This window comes from Ixodes scapularis, unplaced genomic scaffold (assembly GCF_016920785.2).
Source record: "Ixodes scapularis isolate PalLabHiFi unplaced genomic scaffold, ASM1692078v2 PGA_scaffold2__306_contigs__length_199485367, whole genome shotgun sequence".
Classification (NCBI taxonomy): Eukaryota; Metazoa; Arthropoda; class Arachnida; order Ixodida; family Ixodidae; genus Ixodes; species Ixodes scapularis.
This window is the reverse complement of record NW_024609857.1, coordinates 186,009,887-186,035,581: the sequence shown is the minus strand read 5'-3', so window position 1 is coordinate 186,035,581 and position 25,695 is coordinate 186,009,887. Positions and strand designations below refer to the sequence as shown.

Here is a 25,695-nt window from a genome sequence, read left to right as displayed (position 1 = left end):
GTTACGCCTCTTGTTTTCCCGCTTTCGGGAAAGGGACTCGTCCGGGTGACCGCGAAAGAGATAGGACGTGTGTCGGCGACTTCTCCGACGCTTCCCCGGTCTTGGCTCTCCGGAACCCCGCGTCTGGCCAGGTAAGGACCTTTTCTTACCTTGCCGGCGCCGGGGGCATTTTGGATGGGGACATAGCAGTTCATTTTAAGAGTATGTTAATAAATGCTCTTGTACTCTGTCCTTACTCTGGTACGTGTGTCTTCTCTACCGCTATATTCGAAAGAGTGAGACAAGGTAGACGATCATTGGCACCGACGGAGGTAATTAATCGAACCGACCCGCGGTAATCTAGCCCTAAACGTCGTCTATATTGCCGTGGAGATGTGGGGACCGCGGGCTACTAGGTTTGACGGCTCCTTTGAGATCGCCGCCGCTGTTGAGACAACCCTTTGGTTACTCTATCGGTACCTGTGTTAGTTGGTAGCTAGCAAAATCCCGCAATCTAAACGTGTGACCACCAGCAGAAGTTTTTGATTGCACGTAGTTTCGAGAGCAGTCCTCCAAAATTTCCTATATAGAGTTCAAGTAAGGCGCTACAACCCCTTTGAGCCTGAGTATTTTTTTTTTTTGCAGGGATATTACAAATTTTTACCGCCCTAGAAATTTATGACCCACCATCCTTCAAAGAGAGTGAGAATTTTAGATAAACTCCCGACTTGAACGCTTCCTTCTCATTGTTATTTTCACAACTGTATCGAAGCGCAGGCAGTCTGCAAACGATGCTCGTGCATTTATGTTCGCTGGTCGACAGCGCCGAGAAAGGAAGGCACCGCCTGCCACCACACTACCGGTGGTCTACACAGATCTTGAACCTCATCGCTACCGTCGAAGCTGCTCGTGCAGGGTCTGTTGATCAGGAATATTCCACGACTAAGCAAAGTGTGTCCACCAAGTGCCAGAAGCTCTGGAATATGCAAGGAGAATCCGCGCGAACAACTGATCTGATCAAGGTCCAATGCGGAATCTACGTACCTCGGCCAAATGCTACAAGGTGAAACTCTACCTTCAAGGCCATCGAGGCTATCAGCACGTTTCTAGGAAAGGGAACATACCTAGACGTCCTTTTCCGCAAGCTAGAAATTCCTACGCTGCTGCCACCTCGCGAGGCAACTTCATCAAGGAGTATTGCAGGGCACACCAAATTTAGGTAGTTTTTGTGTTTTTCTTGCTACAGTATCTGTCGTTTCATTACAGGTCTTGAAACCTGTCTGCTGGGCCCTGAATGTCCTGCAAGGTGACAACCACCTTCACTGTGGCTATCTGCTTCCGTCGCTCGACGTTCTCATTAAGAAGATTGAGTATGAGCAGATGGGTGGATTGCGCTACTGCGGACCTCTAGCTGTGTCTCTTTTGGCAGGAATTCACAAGAGAGCAGTTTTGACACGCGTAAATTGCATGAAATGCTTTAAAGCACTATGAAATGTAATATTGATCGGGAGAGCCAAAAGGGTAAAACCGTCGGTTGTACGGTTTTATGGTCGATGTTTCTCGCGCACAGAGTACGTTTTGAAACTTGGGGCCTGCCGATTCCACCGTTGGTGATCGATCAGACGACTCGTTTTCTTTACTGAGTGGTGTGTATTATCACCGCACACAAAAGACCCAGCCGATTTGAGACTTGTCTTCTTTCGTCACACTCTTAGAAAAAAGGGTCAGTATAGTCCTCCCTAAGGGGAGGAACGCTTTTGATACATATGTTCCTTCAGAAAGGGAGAAACTTTCGTGCCTTAAGCAGGAGAGCAAAAGTTCCTCCGTCGACTGCATCTCATTATGGCGGCCACGAATCAAGCAAATCGAGCTCGACAAGGCTTAACGAGAACACTAAGTATATTGTACGGAGCGAAAGGAGCAGCAAATAAAAACGTAACACGAGCTTTCCGCGAACTGTATTTATTTCCGAAGCCGGCTTCCACCTGCAGGTAAAGAAACTTACGTTTCGAAAGCATGCAGTCACTAAGTCTTCTCATCGTCAGCACTGCGATGTTTAACGGAGACAACCGGCACCCAGTTCGCGCACTTTATCTCTTACCTTTGTTATTCCTCGAGCCACAATTCCTTCGTCAACCGTTGCGTCAACAGCACATCACGGAGGAGTGAAAACCATTCGCCCGCAAAACCAAAAGCCGCTCTCAAAAAAAAAAGCAAATCCGAAGCAACTTCTTGGCTTACCTCAGCACGGTAACACAAAATTATGGCGTAGTCTCGTAGCGTAAAATGATGTTAAATCGCTTGCCACCAGATGGCAGGGTCAAGCAGAGTAATTGCAAGTAGCTAGGCTAGGTGGCGCTAGATACCGCCCAATTCATGTTTTACAAAAAAATATTTTTATTTTCTTACGCCACAAGTGTATTTACTTTTCTTCGGGAACCTCTAACACATGTAGACACGTTACGCACACTAAAAGCATCAGGTGAACATATATTGAGCGCATACAGATGCATCGCACATACAAACATCAATACAACAGCACACTAGCCCGATCACTACTCACGAGCTCTGCGTTTCCGCCTTTTATACTGGTCGTTTTGAACGTACGAAATTTTTCAGTGACTCCCTAAGCAATAAAAAATATTCCGAGCATGTTATTTTTTTTCCAGCAATGTCATACATCTGAGGCTATTTTTAAAGGCTCAGGGGATGAATCTCTTGTTAAAAAGAAAACGCTCGATCATGCCGTAATTATTTGAAAGCCAATAAATCGAGCCGCTCCAATGTGGTTCCAAGCCATGAGTTTGTTTTCCCGCACGGCCCTTCGTAGCCAGTATTTCTATTGTAGTGCTTTTTTCTACAAGACGGCTGCAATTGCCGTTTTGGATTAATCTTTGTAGAGCGGATATTCACTCGGCTGGAAGTTATGCTTCACGGGCAGAGAAATCGCTTTTCGATCAACTTGAATGCAGTCAAAGCCGCGACTTGCGGCAGGTGTTAAGTGTACGGAGCTACGCCGTTGCGAGCTCGAAAACTTCTAGCGCTTATCGCAGCCCGCCACTTGGAGGGCAGTTTCTACAGGAACCGTAGTATATTTAACAGTTAAATAAAGGATAGCGTTTTTTTGTTCGTTTTTTTTCCATTTTACCTGTTTCTTTTCTTTTTTAATGCTAAACTTTCATTGTAAATATACGTACTTTCCGTCATAATTTCGTACTGTTCAGTATTCTCCCCAGAGCGCAATCGCTCTCGGGGACCAACAGTCACATTGGCCACTGTACGATAGGAGCTTACCGTTCAGACCAGCGTTCCAACATGACTATCCACATGTCGATCGACTGCATCTAATCCCTCAAGTGGTCTCAAACTCTTTAATGTAAAGCGGAATGTCATTGTGCGACACCCCGCCCACTCCGATCACGGCCCGACCAGCGGCATCAATGCCCAACAGTTTACGTCATCTCTTCTTGTTGTTACACCACTGATACGCGAACACACGGTCACATCGGCGATAATTCCAGTCTTCTGTTCACAACCCACAACACTGCCATCACGATGTTGCTGACACGCAGAAATACAGAACCACGTTGACGATGTTGCTGACACGCAGAAATACAGAATCACGTTGAACGCCGGTTGGCACTCGGCACGGGACAACAGAACCGAACTCAGCATGGAAGGAACCCAGGCAGCCTGCAGGAAAACCTGCTTGCCTTGGATGCAGTTCCTGCGATTTCCATAACGTCGAAAACGTCGACACAGTTCCTCGTGGTTTCGCTACTGTAGCTCCGCGTGTGTCCCGCAAACCGGAGACGGCCCTCTTACCCAGTGTACACCCTTATCTACGTCCTGGATAATGGCCTGGGTACAAGCGGTACTCCTCAATGTCCTGCCTAAGACACGGGATATAAGCAACCCTGTGAAGAAAACTATCCGTGACGCCTCTGGAAGCGGCCCAAAAAGATCGAAGTACCACCTGTAAACGGCCCTAACCCGTTCGAACGTCGTTATGCGGCCCACTCGACAGCCGCCGAAGCGCACCGTCCCGCTTAAAGAAAAGAAAGCGCGAATGAAGCACAACAGCCCGTAAAAGCCGCGTGTCTCCGCGTCTCCCCCTCAACGCTGTCGGCGGCGGGGCGCACGGCGCACACTTGAGAAAGAGAAAGGGTTCGAGCCCAATTCCCTGTCTCAAGTCCCTTTTTCTCTCTGAAAAGTTGAAAACAAAAACAAGAAATTTTTTGCAAGTCCTACCGCGCATGCTCAGTCCGCGCAAAAGGCGTATAGCTTTGCCGGTAGTCGCCCGAAATTGCATTGTCGTCGTCGCGTTCTCTGGCGCGCGCAATCCGCACCGTTCAAAAAGGAAAGTTGGTTTGAAATCCACGGCGGTGATGTATTCATCGTAAGACATCAAAGGTATGTTGCGAGGTCAATGCCACGCAAGCAACTGTGAGTGCGATGGCTACAGCAGGGCCCTCGACAACTGCAGCCAACCTGCGGCTCCTCACCAAGCGACGTGGTGCGTTTACTACGGCCACAGCCCTGTACAGCACGCACGGATTAGTAAGTGCCGCTTTTATTTCATGCTTTTGTGCGTGTCTGTGTGTGTCAGTCGAGGGGCACGCGTGTACGGACCACCGTTGAATACCGGACCGCTTCGGTATGCACTTGTCCGTTGTAATAACGTTGCGTTGTTCCGTGTGACGCTACCGACACGTAGGCCGTTATTGCACTTTAGTTTCACGTAGGCATCTTTGCTATAAATGAGTTACTCTAGTAGAGACTAATGTGCCTTCATCTTTACACGTCTGTCTTAGGATGGGGACATTAAAGCCCCTGGATATGTGAAAAGTGCGGATGAAGGTACAGTACATCGAGCAACATAAATCAATCGGTCCAACTTGCGTAGCGGCGATTTTCTTTTCTTCTTTTTCCTTTTACCTTGAAGCGAGCGAAAGAGCGTGTTCCAACTCGAGCTCTTATCTTTAACTGCTACTCTACAGTGGCATTTTGTTTCGTGCTACTTCTTAGGTCGTGGGTTTCAGGCGATGGTGCGTGTCATCTTACTATGAACAGCCGATTGCCGCTCGCTGCCGCGGGCGTGGATATTTTTGTGGGCTCCCCGCGCCGGGTGCCTGGTAGAGCAGCATGGGGGGAGAGGTGAGGGGGGGGGGGGGGGGGGGGGCGTTTGTGATGGTGATGGTGCCGGCGGCGGCCCAAATGATTGCTACCCGTTTTTTACGCGTATTTTCATGTTTGACCGTCTTGTTCACCCACCTTTTCCTTTTATCCTCTTTTTTTTTCCCCATTTGGTGGCGGGCTAACAGGCGCATCTGCGTACGGGTCTCAGCCTTTCTTTCTAGCCTTGCACGCTGCCGAGTAAGTAACCCAATTGTGCAAATAAAAATTATAATTAATATTATATCCTCTGTGAGTTCGTGCTGTCGGCATCGAGTACTGCATAAAATGACGTTACAACAAAAAAAAACATAGGCATCCTGCACATACAGATACTATGTGCCTGTTGCACCCCCCCCCCCCCCCCCCCCCGCCCGCCAAAAGAAAAAAAAAGTTAAGTTATTTAGAAGTCCTCACGTCTTGTTTTTCTCTTTCTGGGTTGCATAATTATTTTTTTTTCTGAGGGGGCTGTATTGTGATGATCTTACACTCGGCTGTCAATGTCAAGCTTGTTGCAAAGCTTTTTAAACTGAAAGTGGAGAAAACATTCCACAAGTGGCTTTGTATAACCCCAGACAATTTACAGCCATGTTTATTTCTACAGCTCTTTCTGCCGAAGGAAAACAAAGATGGTGCTAGAGCACCCATTCATTCGTGCCTTTTAGATAATACTGTGGGCTTGAAAATTCAAACAAATGTTTAATGCCAGCTGCTGACCAGGAAGCTAATACTGCCAGTAAAAATATTTGATATTCTTGTGTGATGCCAGATTCATACCAGTTCCATAAATTAAAGTTATGAAAGTGTCATTTTTGCTGCCATACAGATAAAAAGACCACGTGAGGCCAGCATAATTCTAGACATTGACAGTATTTATGACTATACGACATCAACAATGACATTGTTGACTTCATGTAGCTTGATTATTCGCTCTGTTTACAGGTATATTTGAAGGCGAGTCATGCGATTTGTCTGACAACATGCAAAGGTCTACTTCGCAAGGTGCCAGCATCAGTACCTCTGAGGTCATGAACAACAGCGCCTGCAGTGCTGCTGAAATTCTGCTTGGTGAGTACCAACATGCATATGTTGTGGTTAACACGGTAGTTTTGCAATAATTGAATCAACTTCCTGTTCACGTGGTTAAAAAGTCATTAAGGCAACACCTGTCGCCGTGATGACACGGGTAGGATTCTCTTGATCGTACTGTTAACTTCAGCTGTTGAACAACGAAATCATCTATGTACATAAATTCATAAACAGCATTGGCACAGTGCACACATTAGTTAAGCATAAAAAATTATTAAAACTGCTAGGGATAGCAATTTGAACCTCTCTTAACAGGCTTTCTGGACAGTCAGTAAAGGGCCTTCATCTTGCAATTATATTTGTAGAGATAAAGGGCGACTCGATCCAAATAACACGATGTAAGCAAGAGTCAAAGCTTCCCCTTTCCCTTTTCCACCGCTTTATGGACACTCTTTTATGATACTGTTACAATCTCTATCTGGCTGATAGCGCTACCAGATTTCATAGCGGTAGTCGTCGGTTACCTCGATTGCCATCACGAGACATTAAAACACTTCTTCTTCAGTTCCTGAAGCGAAAGGAACGACGGCGTTATGTTTCTGCTTAGCCGGCCACGTCCTGCCGGCCGTGCGGTCTATCCCCGCTTGTAACAATTGGCGACGAGGGAAAAAGACTTCGTTCAAGTTCTTCGAACGTCGGAAGTTCGCGACGTGCAAGTTCGCGAGCACCAGGCATTCTTCAAGCTTCTCAGCTCGCCATGCCCACGTTCGGCAGAATTGAACCTTTTGAGGGAGAAGGTGGGGAGTGGCCGTCATACGTCGAACGTCTTGAAGCTTTTTTTTTTTCTGCGAACGACGTTGACGATACCAAGAAGAAGGACATTTTCTTCAGCTGTTGCGGCGCGAGGACATACTCCCTACTGCGAGACCTGGTGAAGCCCGCCAAGCCACAAGATAAGTCTTTAGACGAGGTTCTTGACGTTCTCGGGAATCACTACTGCCCCAAGCCTCCTGCTGTCGTTCAACGGTTTCGTTTCAATTCGCGTGTTCGCGCGGAAGGGGAGACCGTAAGCAAGTTTGTTGCAGCGTTGAAGAGCCTGTCGGAGCACTGCAATTTTGGAACAGAACTAGGGAACATGCTGAGAGACCGCATAGTCTGCGGAATAAACAGCGTTACAATCCAGAAGCTTGTCCCGAGCCGAACAAAACTACAGCCAGCTCGACAAAGAGGCATTAACTTTGGTGTACGGTGTTGAGCAGTTCCACCAGTACCTGTGGGGAAACCCGTTCCAAGCCTTCACAGACCACAAGCCTCTACTTGGATTGCTGAGTCCTGACAAGCCGATTCCAGTCCACGCTTCGCCTCGACTCATTAGGTGGGCTCTCAAGCTTTCTGCTTACAAGTACCAGCTTCTCTACAAACCGGGGAAAGACTTCGGACACGCGGACGCACTCAGTAGACTGCCAGTGACGACAAACAGTGTTTCAGAACCTGTGCCAGCTGAAATCTTTATGCTCGAAGAGGCTTACCCCAGTCTTCTGTCACCTGCTGTAGTGGCTCAAGCAACGAAGAATGACCCGTTTCTGGGTAACGTGATGCTTGCTGTCCTGAGAGGAGAGGGCATTACATTGGGACCAGAAGGGAACCCATTCAGCGCAAGGAGTACTGAGCTAAGCCTTCATGACGGATGTTTGCTCTGGGGAGCACGAGTGGTAGTCCCACAAGTGTTGCAAGATCGAGTCCTGAAGCTTCTTCATGCAGGCCATCCCGGCATTGAGAAAAGCAAAATGGTCGCCAGAAGCCACGTCTGGTGGCCGGGTATTGACAATGATATTGCCAAAAACGTGAAGAGCTGCACAGTTTGCCAAGCTCATCAACGGGCTCCATAGCCGGTTCAGCAGACACCCTGGCCTTTTCCACAAAAGCCCTGGTCAAGGCTTCACATTGACTTTGGAGGCCCATTCATGGGGCGAATCTTCCTAGTCATTGTGGATGCATTCTCAAAGTGGGTAGAAGTTTTCCCCGTGCCATCCACCTCGGCAGAAGCTACTATCACAGATTTGCGAGTAGCATTTGCCCAGCATGGACTGCCAGATCTGATAGTATCAGATAATGGTCCTGCCTTCGCAAGTGAACAATACTTGGAATTCTTGACACGCAACGGTATACGCCGCATGCTTGTACCACCCTATCATCCAGCTTCTAATGGTGCAGCGGAGCGTGTTGTTCAAACTGTCAAGAACAAACTTAAGAAGAGCGCATCTGGGTGTTTCCAGACTCAGATATCGAGACTTCTGTTCCACTACAGGACCACTCCGCATGAGGTCACCGGCAGAGCGCCGTGCGAGCTACTGACCGGGAGACGTTTTAAAACACCGTTAGATGTCCTCCGGCCAAGCCTCCAGTCGTCAGTACTATTCATACAGCTAAAGCAGAAGCTGTACACGGATAAAGGGTGCCGGCAAGGTCCGTCATGTGGCACTGAAGAGGAAGTCTTCGCAAGGAATTTCCGTCAAGGTGCGACATGGCTGCCTGCTCGTGTGATAGGCGCCACCAGTAACTCATCAGCACAAGTCCGCCTCAACGACGGTACAGTGTGGCATCGTCATGGTGACCACCTGCGGCCCAGACAGACGGAGACAACTGCAGCAGTCACCGAGCCACTTCAGCCCGAGACTGCCGCAGATCAGCAAGAACTACAAACAGAAGACACCATCCAAACTGCTGATCCGGTTACGGTTCCACATGATTCCGTTGCTATGGTACCAGTTGGCACAGCTGCCGATGTTGGCAAACCCATGGACACCAGTAGCACTGTCCTCGCCACAACCAGCAGCGCACCGCATCTGCGACGTAGCGCAAGGGCTAGAAGACCCGTGCAGCGCTACTCTCCTTAGTTCTTTTTACGTTTGCAATGTTCTAAAGGGGGAGAGTTGTTACAATCTCGATCTGGCTGCTAGCGCTACCAGATTTCATAGCGGTAGTCGTCGGTCACCTCGATTGCCATCACGAGACATCAAAACACTTCTTCTTCGCTTCCTGAAGCGAAAGGAACGACGGCGTCATGTTTCTGCTTAGCCGGCCACGTCCTGCCGGCCGTGCGGTCTATCCCCGCTTGTTACAGATACCTTTCAATGTGCTCCACTATCTAGGTATATATTTGCGAGGGGAATCACCTGAGCTAGTTGGCCGTACATATTTAGTTTTGTGGAACCAGCTGGGAACTTACAGAAATATAGAGATAGGAGAAAAGACGCCCAATGGCTCTATATTTCTGTTAAGTTCAGCTGGTTCCACAAAATAAATATTATTGTGCCACAAAATAGTCTACATTGAAGTAATTCAGGAAACAAACATTTCCTTAAAATGGCCTATAGATTTAAGTCCTGAATTATAAATTGTTGTTTCATTCAATATACTTTTCCTTAAAGTGTTCATTCAATGGATCTTGCTATTCAAGCCAGCCAACTGACACTCTGTCAAATGATTATTACGGTGATCTGTGCGATTTCCTTTTATAAAATTTTCAGAGTGTGTTCACGACCAAACTGTCTGAGGCAAGACGGCACAGGACTCACAGGTGGGCAGCTAGAGAGGCTGCTAAGACTCCTGTGGTTCAGAATGCAGTTGTGCCACCAGAACTGGATGCTGAATCTGCATCAATCGAGCTGACAGTAAGTTGTGTATTGAAAACTGTGCACATCATGTAGCTACACTCGATATGCTTACTCTCCACCGTGAAAATATGTAGGCGTAAAGCAGCATGTTCTATGACACTGGTGGTGCAACACTCTACATCGACCCATGTATCTGTAGCTTTATGTCAGGCCTTCTTTTCCTGGCCACACAGCATAGGAGCACACTAAGCAGTAGCCTTAACTGCAAGTAGTTGAAAGACACTTGTGAGTCTTGAGACACTTATTTTCTGGAAAGGTGGAAAAAACACCAATAATAATTTATTTCTTTAGGCACTTAGTAAAGATCTTGGTCCAGCTGGTTCATTCAACAAAGAAAGGCTGTTTGTGCTGCTGCATGCCACGCTCGGGGAATGCAAGACCAGTCCTGTGGCTTCTCTGCCGTGCTACTTTCTTAATGAAGATATTGTGAGTATCTTGGATAATAGTGCATGCTGTTCCAAACGGTGTTGCACTGATTCACACAATGTACTTTCTAATTGCAGATGACTCTAGAGACAGAGCTAAGGTTTGGCGACAACGTGGCTAACCTGTTACAGAGACTATCGAAGGTTAAGCAACTGGTATCTACTATCTGTAACCGGCAGATGGACTTTGCCGAGATCGACGATTACCTAAGAGGAAGACATGCTAAATGGGCACTCATAACATCGGTAAGCTGGTTGGTGAGCGAGATATTTGTGCAGACAAATCAAAAGACATTTGTTGTCATTGGCTATTATTTGTGTAGTTTAGAAGGTTCCACTTGATTTCTATAAAGCAGCTGTAAATTTTTTATGCACATTCCTTGGTTTTTGGATGATTTCACCATCCTAGCACTGGGAACTAGCTAGACAGGCCAAGGGCACAGACAGTTTAAGTTAATTTTTTTGGAACTGCACTACAATATCATTGTACAGGCGTACCAGTGAAACCTAAATAGGTGTCCAGGGAAAGTGTTGTACAATGTTATATATGTATAATGTGTAGCGTTTGTTCTGAAAAAGAAAAAATCTTTTCAGAGCGTCGTCTCCGCTGAGTAAACAGCATCTCCTGGCCCAAGAATCTTCTGGGGCATATCGACAAAAATCGTCTCTTGTGGAGGGCCTGGCAAAATTATCAAGGTAAATGACGCTACTTTGGAGAAGGCTCTACTCTTTTGCCTAACGGTGTATCATGTCAAAAACATAACATACCACTCGGCATTTGCGCAAACTTTGGGGCTCGTGCAAAGTGCGATAAGCAATGGTGAAAAATTTCCCCGCAGCTGGGCTAACAGCAAGCTCGTAAAGATTCTCGAGAGCATGAAGGTTACGTAAATGTACATGTGTTTACTGCGGCAAAGTCACTGCAGGTGTTATTTCACAGAGGAAGAATATCCCTGGCTTTAACGTAAGAAAGTACTCGTTCATCTTACAACGCAAGTGCATAAAAAAGAGTAGTTTTTTGGAAATGCACGATTAATGTAACAGCCTGATGACGTACAAATCAAAGTATGCTTGTGCCATTCTTTGCGGATCCCAGTGGTATATGATAACATGTTGCAATGTTGGTTTTTATTATACAGTAATGGGCAAAAGCAGATGTGTTCGGATTGCTGAACGCTAGCGCAAGACGCAGATAGGGATGCTGTGATATTTTCCAGTAAGAAACCGAATACAGCAGCTCCTGATCTCTTTTTTTTTTAGTTAATACTGTAATACAGTTTGTGTGACTTGCATAACTTACCTACATTCGGTCACATTTATTTCAGTAAAAAGAGTAATAAGTACTTTGTTTAACAGTAATAAATATTCTTAGGAATGCAGAATCTTGATCTCACTATATTCTTTGTTGAAAAATGCTTGAGTACAGCTATTCCATGCTTCGTACAACGAAAAAGGGCTAACTGTGATAGTAGTGTGAGTTCTTAATGTGTTCGTTCGTTTGAATTTCAATAAATGGATTATACACCCTTCAACAGACTGTGTGGGCTGTGCTAACAGTTACTTAACTCAATACTTTATTGCTCTAAACAACTTAAAAGCAAAAAAAAAAAAAGAAAAAAAAAACTGACGAAGAAGAGACATACACCACGGACTGGTGCTAACTTTCAACTGATTTAATCAAGCCTGTCAAACCCAGCGCGATAGTCTAGTGTGTATGGGATGCTTTTATCACAAAAGGTTGGCGTGGTAGACAAGACTTCACAGATGCGCGCTGGGTTTGACTGACTTTATTAAATCAGTTGAAAGTTAGTGCTAGTCCGTGTTGTGCGTGTCTCGTCCTCATTTTTTCCCCTTTTAAATTTTTTACATTTTAATGAACCAATTAGCCCAAACCAAAGCTTCAATTCAGCAAATGCTTTACTGCGCTTGAAAGAAAAATTGAATATGATGGGCGTGCCGCTTGGAGGAAAGAAATTTTGCCTTCAAATCAGCTGTTCTTTTTTTTTTTTGTTCAATGGAAGCTAATGCACTCTAAAAAACGTTTGTGCGTCTACATTGACGCAGAACACTCGGAGAGCCAATCACCACAACTGACAGGGCTGTTCAGCGAGTGACAATACCGAAACACATGTTTAGACCAAAAAACGCAGTCTGAGTTGTGACATTAAGCAATGCAAAACGTCACGCTTGCATTGCTTAATGTCACAACTCGAACTGCCTTCTTTGGTGTAAACATATGTTTCGGCGTTGTCATTCGCTGAGCTGCCTCCGTAAGTTGATTAGCTCTCCCAGTGTTGTGCGGGAAAAAAGAGGCACGGGCATTTTTTATAGTGTAATGCATAATTCCTGACACTTTTTAATGTAACTCATTGATGCTGTTAGCATAAATTGAAAAATCACGTTCACGATAATCCTGCATGTGCCTAACGCTACAGGCGTTAGACATCGCATACTTAAGGGCGCTAGTTATATGGCCGTATAGCATGTTACACTCGGGTATTTAATAAGCTCACATTTTGAAGGCTGGGAATGCACCATATACGTTTCTGGAGCAGCAACAAAGGTATACGACGAAAACGTCCTTGTGTCCCTCGCCAAGGGAAGGGCGCCCGTGCACAACCGGTGATATATATACAGTTATCCGAATAGCCCGCAGAAGAAGGTGGTTTGTGCGTTGGGTTGCGTTCCGATTCCGCGGTTGTTTCTCCTAGTCGGAAGCGTAAGAGACGTGCCAGAAAACGGTTTATATTTTGCAAGACTATGATTTTGTCACTCTTTCAATGTCTGGTTACTCTTATAATGCTTTTTCGCAACACCACTCGTGCAAGACGTAAGTAAGCAAAGTTCGATAAGTGGGAGTTTGGGGCGAGCCAGATGAATGTATGAGCGGCGCTTTTCCCTTTTTCGCGGCGGACGATGTTGGGCAACTTTGTCCATGGAGGCAAGCGAAACATGTTTACAGCGGGTTTGTCACTTGTGCCCAAGCCGTGCCTTTAGAGGATGCGATTGGAGCTGTTTTTACTGTTCTAGCAATAAAGTGCGGTGTTCACTCATGCGCTGCTTACGCGGAAGGGCCCCGGAAGCATTGTGCCGAGGGTTAAAATACTGCATCGGGCTGGGTATAAAAGATAAATTATCCCTGGAGAAGAGGAAATGCTATTGTAATTTCTCCCATTGGATAGGCACTTATCAAACCAATGCATACAATTCCCCCATCGGTCTACGAGTTTAGCAAGCAATTCGTGTGTATATAAGCATACGACAACGCAAGCATTGTATGTGTGCGGTTGTGGCGTAGTGGCTATGGTGTCTGATTTTCACTTCGCGGGCGCGGGTTCGATTCCCCTCATGTGACGTATGTTGTGTTGCTGAAACTTGTGTTCCAGTTCCAGAAAAAACTTGTCGGAGTATCATGCCGGCTGTCTATGCTTCCAAGTATGCTGTGAATGGCGCAAAAATGGCGTTGTAGGATAATTTTGCCGCAGCCTAAATTTTAGGCCGCATAATCGTAGGCCGCTTATAGCCAGGAAAATTTTGATCTCAATACCGCATGAAAATTGTCAAATGTCAAAGGCCCTGGTAAATTCAGGCCGCATACCTGATCCGAGTGAGAACGGGCCGCTTGAATCTGGGCCTCATAACAACGGGCCGCATAAGTTGAGACACCTAAACCAACTGCTTGTAAGCGGCGAAATTTTGACCCGCTTTCCCGCCTATGCGTGCATTTTAGCCAGGATTTAACTAAGAGTGTATGTAGCGCTGCTGGCACTGCTCCGGAACTTCGCTGTTTCTAGCGGCTTCGTTCGCTCGTTTGATAAAACTAGTGGCAAAAACGTCAATGCAACCGACATGTTTTGCACGTTTGGACTAGAAGACGGAATTACAGGCGGCCTTCGCTGCCGCTGAAGCTCAATCAACTCAACATTAATTTATTAAACAACGTGCACGACGTGCTCGAAAAACGAAACCGAAAGAAGATGAGTCGGGAGGGCGAAAGCTTTCTCCCGTCTGCCTGGAGAAGGAGGGCTGTGTTCCAAATCTTACCCAAATGGATCCGAGTTACTCCGGCGGATCGTGTCACGTGACAGCACAGATTAAAAAATGGTGGACGCGGGTAGGTTTTAGAACGCCAAGGGTACAAAACCCTTACCCTGGTGTAAGATCGAGTAAATTTTGGAACACAGCCGAGGAAAACGTCTCGTTCCTTCCTTTTTCTCGTGTCCGCTTCGGGGCGCGTCTGTATACGGAAGGAAGACGCGCCGTTGCTACCCTTTTTCCTCCATTTTTTCTTAGAGTGCACGCTCCCCTTGGACGCGGGGAGTTTCGCGCGCCTACGAACGTCACTCCTTTGGATAAAGTACACCAGTTATTTTGCTAATACAATATACATTTCGCTGCTGCAGCTTCGACCTTGTGATGATTCATAAGGAGCTGCGGGTTGCCGCTGCACTGCTCCCGAGATTCAAGGTGTCGTGGATTTCTGATGAAGTCAAGCGAAATGCGGTCCTTCCGGCCGTCAAGAGCGAGCTGACAGTCTCTTCGCGGCTTGCCGTGAGCCTCACTTCCCTACTACAAGCGAACGCTGCAGAAGAGGAAAACTTCTTTGAAAACCCAGACGTGTTTACCAAGAAGCGAGGTGAAATGTCAGATGGCAACTTCTAAATTCATCTGCTGCTGAAGTAAAACAGCGGAGTGTGCTTCGGGTAAGGGGGGCAGCGTGTTTTTACAGCAACTTTCTGTACTTCAACATGTTGTGAATAAAATATATTTAGAATTTATATCTAGGGTCGTTTTAAATTGCTGTGCTAATGAGAGAGGCCGGTTCTTCTGTTAAGTTTCTTACCAATATGTTATAAATCAGCTCTATATATACTTCCGCGTTGATTCTTGTGACTATTTGGGTGAAACGCTAAAGGAAAGAAGGTAATAATCTGATGTTTCCGCATGGACATACAGTTTTTAGCTATGGCGCTTACGCACACCTCAAACGTCGAAACAGGAAATGTTTTAGTTCATTATTAAACAGTAACGTGAGTTAATTTTTATCGGCAACGGTAACGGTAACGCGTCCCTTTTATTTTAAGGTAACGTAGGTCGGCAATGGGTTCCCTTTATTTGCAAGTAACGAGTAATATATTTAGTTACTTTTTTTTGGTAACGCCTACAACACTGCAACCCTAACACAGAGAACTGAAACGAACGACACGATGAACCTCGAATTAAATAAGGAGGGTGACGAGCCCATAGCAGAGAAACCGATGGCAGTGAAACAAGGCCCTGCACCACAAACAACACAGACGAGTAAACCTGAGCCCAGCAGGCTGGCACACATGGAACAACCACACGCACCAGCGCCGAAGGACCTGACTATTGTGCCTTCCGCGACACTGAGCGTGAACAACGTCGAAACATGGGACCTCAAAGCACCGGATTCCCTCAACGAGGTCAAAAACAAGGCGTTGAACTCGCCGGATATCAAGAACGACGGGTCAGAATTTATTATGGGAGATGGCTTCGAGATAAGCGAGTCCAGTGAGAGCCTAAATCACTGGCTGGAACAGCCCTCCGAGGACGACGGCCAAGAGCTTCGATCGAACTCAAGTGGGGACAAGTGTGCAACCAAAGGCAGCAAGGAGTGCCATATTCAACGCGAAACCGAAACCAAAAATTTTGCTGGATTTGAACCGGCGAAAGCCACTCGATTCGGTGGAGTCCTTTTTTTCTCTTGTGCTGCTTTTGTCGAGGAGCAGTATTAGGTTATCGGAAGGCGCGCCGCATATGGTTAATGTGAGCCAGTCACTGATCCCCTCAAAACGGAAACAAACTAACACCAAACATTCACACGTTTAAACGGATCCTGAATCGAAACTTAAGATATACAGGAAACACCTAGATATAAGTCAATTGGAATCAGATAAACCTGTAATTGATAATCGCCTAGTCATATTTCAAGCGATGGCTGTATTTTTCGTTCTATATGCCTGGATTTCGGCGATCGCTTCAAAATCAACTGTCGAAGAGCGCGATGCACCTCGGGAGATCCGGCGCAACTTGACGTCATCATGCCACGGAGGGCCAAGCATACCGTAGTTATGAGTCTTGCCACTTGGTGGCATCAGCGTGTTACAATTTCGCATTGTCGAAGTACCCGAGGGCTGTAGTAGCATATTGCGGAGCCGGCGGAGCGGCTTCGAGTGAATGGTCGCCGACCAACACGACGAGAGCGGTGGGAAGATGACATTAATAAGGACGAAGATGCCGCCACGCCGCTACATCACCAGGCCACGATGGCCGAGAAGCGATTCTGCCTAGAGTCGTATTTGTACGACCCGTCTGTCTTGTCTTCGTCGTCCGCAACAGGCAACAGAGCTTATTCACAAAACGATCTTACAGCAAAACCTAAGAAAAGTTCCGTATTCACGAAGCGAAATGATCGCAAGTTTTTCGCACGCTACGATAAGATCCTACGACCACGCCTACGACAGCTACAAAGCTTTATGCACTTTTTATGATCAAATTGACATCGCCGGCAACATCGCTCGCTTACGTCCTCGCGACGACCAACGTGCATTTTCATGTGCTCTCTGTGCGCGTCCCAACGAGAGAGAAGAAAAAATAATATAATTGAAACTGAACGCCGTGGCGGAGACAAACGCTAGGACCATGGATACCTGAAAAAGCTACAACGACAAGGACCCACCGACCAAGCGACCGCCAAAGACGCTAGGCTTAGCAAAACACTTCGACGATCCGGGGCAAGACAATCTGCACACGATCGGCTGGCTTGATGAACGAAATACGCCCACGCGACCTCTGTGGACCCTCCTCGTATGAATAGTTTGAACCCTGACCTCTAATTTGGGGTAAGGAGGCCAGTCTTTCCCCTCGTCGTACCTAGCTTGTTTTCAGATGCAACGGTGACGAACGTTCTCGTCCAGAAGGGACACTCTCCTGGATTCAATCTCCTCTTTTTGTGTGCGTTATTGAGCTCAAATAAAAGCCATATGAATTGCCTTCGCAACTTGGGTGCGTACACTTTTTTTTAGATGTCCATTTTATTTCGACATGATACGCCAACACATGTCGAGTTGGAGCAGTTTTTGAGAGCGACTCAATGCCGGTCCTACCCTTCTCTGCCGAGCGTCTCGTCAGCATGGAGTTGCGATTGTCTAGAGGCCCAGTGGTTCATAAAATCGGTTGTAAAAGACCGTTCCCGAAGCGGTTACCAAGAACGCTTCTGCTCCCAGTGCGAACAGGTATTTACGTGGATCTTGCTGACACTCTTTTACTTCAAACGTATCTTCCTGGACGTTGGCTCTCTCCCGCATCCCGGAAAAGCGCCACAGGGATTTGTTTACATGCGCACCGCTTTGCAAAGCCGTACGGGCCGTCTCCTTTTAGCAACTATGGTAGTTGTGTTGACTTCTTAGCGATCGAGTTCGTTATCAGTTGCGGTCGACGAAGGCGGCTATCTCGTGATCTAGAAAGGTGGGCATGCGGGTCCGTTTAAACAGACTTTTCGTAGCGTGAATATTACGTCGCACGTGCACAATCTCCAAACCACCCCAAAGAAGCGTTGCCGGAAAGACGACCCGATACTAAAACGAACGGTGGCCAACTCTGCTGTTGCTTTCTTCACCAAAGCGCCTCGGTACTACGTTCAGGCCTAAGTAATGCCTATGAGTGACCGTATTTCCCGTTGTGGCGCTGCTCTTACGGGCATGTTGTCGTCACGACATTCCAACGAAGCTTCACAGACATCCACGAGGTTATTTTTGGTTATCGTTTTATTCAGTTTAAAATTCGTTTTCTCGCGTTATCCTACGAAATATTGTTATTGGTGAAGTCTTATTTTAACCCTCTTTATGTTAGAGCAAAGAGATCGGCTCTAGAGTTTTTTTCCATACCCCTTTAAAGTATCCAACGCTAAATTGCGTAAGTCTTGTAGCGCAATCGCGAAAGCAGCGGGTTATTAACCTACTCATTGAAAAAAAAAATCGACGTAATGTTGTTGTTTTTTTTTAAGAAAAGAAAAAAGAGGCTCTCTTTTGACGCTCATGCCGACCCTTTCTGTGGCGCAACGCTGTTTTTTTTTTGTATTGTTTTTTTTTAGAGCAGTTGGGAACAGCGAAGGAACATCAGTTGAGAAGAGAAAAGAAATAGGCATCAAACTCTTTCCAGAATGAGATAAGGAGAGGAGTGGCATAATTTATGGCAGCCAAGTACTTCACGAAAACGAACTGTACATGTTGGTATCGGTCTACTCTGCCAAAGTCGCGGCGCAGCGAAAATACTCTTTTTTCTACATTGCGCCAAGACGTGAATACTCCACGCAAAACGGTCCTGGGCGGCTATTTTAATTGTATTTCAACGGCATCGGATTGCTTGCTAGGTGCAAGATCATACGCTAGTAATGGCGAGCTGCGCAAGTGAATGCGGGACAGTGACCTGCAAGAACGCACAGGCAGGGAGACTGCCACGCAAGGCCTCATAGGCGTTATGCATACTTTATATGTTAAGCGAATTCGCTGCGGGGAATCTGAACCTAGAAAGTGTTACCCGGTCTTTTTTTCTGATCACGCACGCGTCACCGTTGCAGTGGTATGAGCGCTCGCCGAAGCGTGACGGCTGGTTGCGAAGCGGCTGGAACCTGAACTATTAGCGGCGAGGTGTTTTCGTGGGCGCCCCCCTATGGTTCCCTCTCGCGACGTCATGACCTTGCGAACAAGAAATTCAATGATGTTTGTAATGAGCATGGCGAAAGCTTCAAATCATTGCGCTCTGAAACTAACTCTGCCAAAACCGTCCAAATTGAAGCTCTTACATAAATATTTTTTCTGTCCATGAGAAATCCTTTGCTGATGTCATAGTCAGAACTCGGCCAGTCGTGGAAAGCCGACCACAGCGGCGCTTACGATCGCGCAAGTCGCCTATATTCTCCGGGAACACCAGCACCTGCGCCAGCAGATAAACCGAATCCTCCATGATGCAACTGAAGGGCACCCGATATCGAGTGTGAAAGATATCGAGTGTGGAAGCAGTATTGGAGATCAATGATTTGTTGCATAGAGCTGACGTTGGAAAAAGACGAAAATCTAGAAAGATAGTGTGCTGCTCGAAAGACGGTGACATCTCTTCACGGAGCAAGACGAGATCGAAAACGTCTTCATGACGGCGTATAATAAGTTTCTTTACGGAAACAGAGCACCCCCGACCACTTCGAACGCGCGGACTGCCGCTTCCAAAAGTACCGCGATATACCGTAATATCCCGAGTCATCGCCCACCCCCCAACCGCCTGAAATTCGTTAAAAAAGTGGGGTGGGCCATGTCTCGGTGGGTGAGCACAAACACTTAAAAAAAACGGAAAAAACCGCCTATTTTTCTCTGCGTATCTAGCGCTGATGCACAAGAGATACATCAAACTCAAAACTCGATTTAGTTTCATTGTTTTATAGAAAAGAAATGCTCACGAAAGAATATTTTACTATAGCCAAGTCCGTTGCTTGCATACGCGCTAGAAACACCCCCGATCTGCATATAGCACGAACGTTTGTTCCGTGAAAGAATGTCACCATTATGTTCTCCTAGTTAGTAAAAAAAAGAAAGAAAAGTCTACAAGAAAACAGAGAAACCGACCAGGCACAACGAGCGAGGGAGCGAGCGAACCAAAGAAGCGACCAAGAGCAATGCCGGGAAAGCGGGAAAGCCGGCCGTCGCGTTGGCAAATACTTTGGCGTCGGGCCAAGTCGGGCGCCTTGTCAATTGCAAGCTCTTGCGCAACTTTCTTGTTTGGTGGGTACATACGTGCATCCGTGCACGGCGGGCTATCAATGCACGGTTGGGACGCTCTGCAAACGTCTGTGTAGGACGTTCCAGCAAAGCTCTATTTACGCTTTGGCTTTGCCTAAAATATTGCACAACAGCGGTCGCGACGGGCGGGAAGAAGGAGCGGGTTCGCGGTGACCTTACTTCGGCAAAGACAGACTTTGACCTAACACTCCGCGGTTACCTTAACAAACTCTTATTTTGTTATCTCCATCGTTTTCTTTTCGCACGGATACACGACCACTTTGGGGTCGCTCACGGAGGAAATGCGTAAACAAAAAGAAGTGTCTTTCCCTCCTTCGTTTTACTTTGTCACGGACGTTTTCCAACTGTAAGGTCCGCGGCCGCGTCATTCGGGTAGGATGAGTGTTCGCGGATCCCAGAGTCCGCGCTGGGGTATTTGAAGGGGTGGGCGATGACTCGGTGTTTTTTCGGAAATCGATATTGGCCCAAAAAATGGGGTGGGCGATGGCTCGGGGATGGGCGATGACTCGGGATATTACGGTATGTGGAAGAGAATCAACGATGTAATTGTAGTATCAGAAATAGATTGGGCCAGAAAATACTTGGCCCCACGGAAGTCCCAGTGAATCGATGATCTTGGTGTATTGTTGTTGCTTTTCTATACACAACGTTCATATCCCAGCTTGCGCACATTCTACGTAAAGTGTTTGATGCCATTCTGTGACGCAACATGTTTCTACCTTACATGCTACATAAGCTCCCTGTTCTTACTGCAATGAAACACGGAAAATGAGGAACCCGAGTTCACAGCTTCCGCCCATAAGCTTTTTGAACACAGATTACGAAGTGCTGGCAGTGATTCTCGCCAATTGACTGGAGGACGCCCTACGAGAGCTAATCGGGAAAGCCAAACCTAGTTCATCAAAGGTAGAACAATGGTAGCTAACGTTCACACTAGGCGGTATTCACAGTAAGGTACAATTGAAGGCGATGTTTAGAGCGCATGTTAAGAACGAGTTCAAAATATTAGGAGTCTAAGATCGACAATCTTGGTAGTGCAGAATTCACGTTGGAAAAAGAACTGCGAAAGCTCTCCGCCAGCACACGCTCAGATGTCGTGCACACAGCAATGGCCGCCAGTGAATACTCCCCATACGAATCATCTGTGAAGCGGCACATGTCCGATGTTCTCGCGCGGTGCTTCATGTGGACCTGAGCAAGGCCTTCGACATAGTGTCCCGCCCTTTCCTACTTGATCTCTTAGAACGTTGTGGTATAGGAGCTCGTCTACTTCAGTAGGTATACAACTACGGACAAACACGCAGCACCGCCAATATGTACGATCTAAAAATAAAATAGCGAAATTGAACCTAATAGGGGTTCTTTCGCTTAGCCAAAAAGGTAGAAACCTAAAAAGGTTTAATATAAAACCCTACTAAGTGTTCCACTTAATAAACCGTATTATAAGGTTCTTTATGGATCCCATTCAAGTTTTTAGCGCCGAAACTTACTTTAGGGTACTTTTTTTTTATCTCTTTAACGTTTTTTTTTTATTCTGAACCCTATTTGACGTTATTTTGGAAGTCCTTTGCGGTTCTTTTTAATGAAACGTATTTTTGATTTTGTTCGAATCCTTTTAAAGTCCGCTCTACTGATCAGTAATTCGGAGTTCTCGTCGGATCAATTTGCAGTTCTCGTCGGATCTATTTGCAGTTCTCTGTAAAAATCCCTATTTTCGGGTTCTTCTTCGATTCCTTCATGGCACTTTCTAATTAACTCTATTTTTCAGGTGCTTTTTTTGTAGCCATTCACAGTTCCCTGTAAGGAACCCTATTTTTGCGTGTTTTTTTTTCTCAAATTCTTTTTGTGCTTCTTTTCAATAAAACATTCAGTTGTTGTTTACTATTTTTTTTTAATTTCTTCAATATTTGTTTTTAAATTTAATTTTAAGTTATTTGAAACAATTACATTTATATGTTTTCATATCTTCTTCAGATTGTAATACACTCGGAGTCATATTTTTGTTATATTTCCGAGAAGAGGAGGAAAGCTCGCGTGCAGCTTCAATCAGCGCTAAAAATGGGAGATTGCAGGCGCGGTCTGCACAGCCACAGAAAGTTGCCCCGTTCAAGGTGGGATGTCTCTCCCGTTTATTATTCTCTTCATACCAACCAAAATAATTAGGGTATCTGTTGCTCCTTCATTTCAGAGAAGATTGAATATCATCTTGACAGCTTTGTCCTAGTGCAAAACACTGGATTCCCGTAGTTCATGATTAAAAAACCAGGAAACGTGAATATAACTGGTTTATCACTTGATATAATTTATTAGGGTTGAGAAAATAGTGCGTGATAATGGAAGATAGAAAAAAACTATTCAGACAGAACATTCGGCAAGCTGACAAAGAGCTTGCATGACCGGCAGAAATAATTTTTTTTTTCAAATGAGCGAAAAGCTTTATCTAATTTTATGGTCTTTGCGATGCCTACCAAGTACTTTACATCCAACAAGTAGCACACAACGAGCAGCTTGCTGACGGTTTCCACCACTGTGCCGGTGCCGCCTACGGTGGGAACAACATCCAACAAATTGTATAGGTATGAGTTGGGATGCAGTTAGGTGGCTCAAATCAAAATCCGGACTTCCTTAAAAAAGAGAACATTAAAAACCAAAACCTGAGACGAAACAAAAAGGTTAACGCAACGCTCTAAAAAAAAAAGAAAAATATGGCACACAGCTGGTCTTTGAGGTGGTAAGACGCTCTTAACACTAAAAATATATATTAGAGAAATTGCTTTTCCTAGCACGCTGGCGCTGACAACACGTCAGCCAAGCAATAAAAAACTACAAACAGAAATATTACCGTGTTCAGCAGTAAGGCCCCCTTCCTACGCAGACACTACTCACAAATACAAAAAAAAAAGTGATTCCTTCGGTCTGAAGGGGCATTGACCAGTTAGAACGCCCCTGGCACCTATTTGGAAATGCAGTCCGAAGGAGCACATGTATCAGGAAAACAAAAAAGGTTTCACGAAAGATCAGTGAGCGTGCAGGCGAGCTGGTGATAATTAATCATAATGTAGCACCTTTGACTGTGGCGCGCAATAGTTAAGAAACATTTATATTGTCAAATGTTAGATTATGATTCCCACGGTCACAAACAGTTGTTTTTGTTGCTTTCTTGCCATTCATATTAGAGAAAACAATGTAATACTTTTTCTTTCTACGTTTGCAGGTGGCAGTGGCTGCGTCGTGAAGCCGTGGCTTACGTTAGTACCACTGTCCTTGAGATTCAAGCGACCTCCGCCGCTTCCGGCTGGTTTCGTAAGGCGCATTTCTCGGTCAGTTATGTTGTGGAGCGCTGCATTGGGCTGCAAAAAAACCAATTCCGGTCTCTGCAAAGGCACCGGGCTTTTTATTACCATCCGTCAACAGCCAGCGCCATTAGAACTTCGCGTGCAGTGCTGCACAATATCTGCCTTGCATCGCTTGAGCCAGAACCGGAGTCAGACTCCAATCCTCGTGAGTCAGAGTTGGAGTCTGAGCCGAGCACGAAAGGGTTGAACTCGGATAAAGAGAGGCAGACTCCAGCTGGCCTTCCGGTCGGCCTATTGGACAGGGGAAAGGTTCTGGGGCAACGCCTTGCCGCCTCGTTTGGAACACGCCGCATTGTGCCTCCGCGGAGCGCCCCACACACCCATCTATCAAGGACGCCGCCGGCATCAAGGAGCTCGCTGCTATGACGGTTGTTCCACCCACCAGGAACACTGTCGTGTAGCCCCTCAGCGCCCTCACCACTGCGACGCACACCATGGATGCTGCCGGCGACGGGGAACCTATAGCCACCACAACTGAGGTCCTAACCACCAAGGGCGCTTCAAGTACCTTTGCCGTGAGTGAAGCCCTTGTCGTGGAAGCCATCAAGGGCACACTTTTCTTCCTCCTCCACAGTCATGACCGTCCATAAGCTATACAGTCTTTCCAGCTCGTACACCTTATACAGTTTGTCGCAAAGCCAGCGTGCAGCGCTTAGAGATGGGTGCTACTGCCTCCGGATACGTGTCGAGTGCATCGCGGTGATATCGACAGAGCCGTTCCATTTTACGAGTAGAAGGCATCAGATGCATGTGAAAACGACCGAACAGGTTTGCAGGTCTATATTTACCAAACCCACAGGTTATCCGGCGTGCCAAAGCAAAGGACCGATAATTAATTTAGACCACTTGTTGAGACAATTTTTCTAAGCGTTAGCATTAGTGTCTTTGTACATATGCTGGCCTTGAACTGTTTGCAGTATCCAAAGTTCGCAGCGTCGTTAAGGGATGATGCCAAACCCCCACTGGCTTCGGAAACTTCCTGGGAAACAACATCTGCAAGCGCCGACAGATGGTGGCCCAGTGCATATTTCGGAAGGCTAGACGCTAGAATGCATAGCAACGGAGGTCGCACTGGGTTGTCTGGTTATAGGGAGCGACGCCGTGACGTGACAAAAATACTCCGTTTCACGATAACTTGGCGAACTGTGGAGGCTAGAGCCCGCGATGCAATAAGGGCATCGGAACAAGGGACGTGACCCGACGTCCCGAGAAGCATTTGTGTCGCTATGCCGAATGCGAGGCGCGGGGTCCGGAAGAATCGCATGTCGTCTGCTAGCCAGGAGTCGTCTGCTCTGAAACCAACAAGCTTCGGATGAACGGTCACCACATGCAACATCTCCGTCCGCTAGAATAGCGAGCACTTCGGGAACACTTCATGAGACAACCATACGCTCAATTTAACCGCAAATCTGTGACCTGTTAATGCCAGGTTACAGTGCGATGTTCTTAACGGCAATGGCCGATTACATGGCTGCGATAGCCGGCGATCTCCAACAGCCACGGCGCTACAAGGCGAAAAACATCGAGCGGATACGGATGTGGGGTCAGTGTTTTCGTTTAAATATAATTGAAACTCATAAATTTATAATTATTTATTTTTTATTCTTCATATCTTCTCGTTATAGATGGAATCGCGCGAGTTCATTTACCGTTAAATGTTAAAGAAGCCTAGAATTATTTTTTGTAGCGGAGGGCTCTATTACTGGGGCGGTAACGAGGCCCCGGTGCCTCAACCATGGAGTGTTTGTTATCACATGCCTTGATCCGGCTCCCTCAATGGGTCGTGGTGGCTGCAGCCTCCACACTTCGCCCAGTTATTGTGAAACGGGGTATAGCAACCGAAGATCGCCGTCGACATCCCCTTTCGCCACTTCGGCACCGCGCAGGGGGGGAAGGTGGGTGTACCCTTAGGCAGCGTGTTAACGAACTTCGCCCCCTCACCCTCGTTCACGCCGCTTCGAGGTGCCAGTCTGCGGATGGCTAATTACAAAATATTAACCGACCTTGGCCCAACCGTACACACCGCGTCACGGCGACCCGCCGGCGGCCCAAGTACGCCATAGCCCCGCTGTCCCCCACGGCTCCTCGGTTGCAAAGTGTAGCATCACACCGTCGCTCTCTATAGACCTTTCTAGTGGCAGTCTCGAACAAAGCGTGTTACAGCGCGCGTCCCTGGTTTCCCGACTGCGCTGGGCTGTGGCAGCCTGCGTAGGCGCAATTCCGGGCACTTTTGGCGTCTAAA

At 46.7% G+C, this 25,695-nt stretch overlaps 1 long non-coding RNA gene and 1 pseudogene across 1 annotated transcript; both read left to right on the top strand.

The window, feature by feature from the left end:
• Positions 1-770: 770 nt before the first annotated feature.
• Positions 771-15,018, top strand: LOC115316239 (annotated as a pseudogene).
• LOC115316232 lies at positions 9,786-12,271 on the top strand. The gene is made up of 3 exons (XR_005718100.1): positions 9,786-10,286; positions 10,364-10,531; positions 10,880-12,271. It is a non-coding gene; the product is annotated as an uncharacterized LOC115316232 (long non-coding RNA).
• Positions 15,019-25,695: the final 10,677 nt, after the last annotated feature.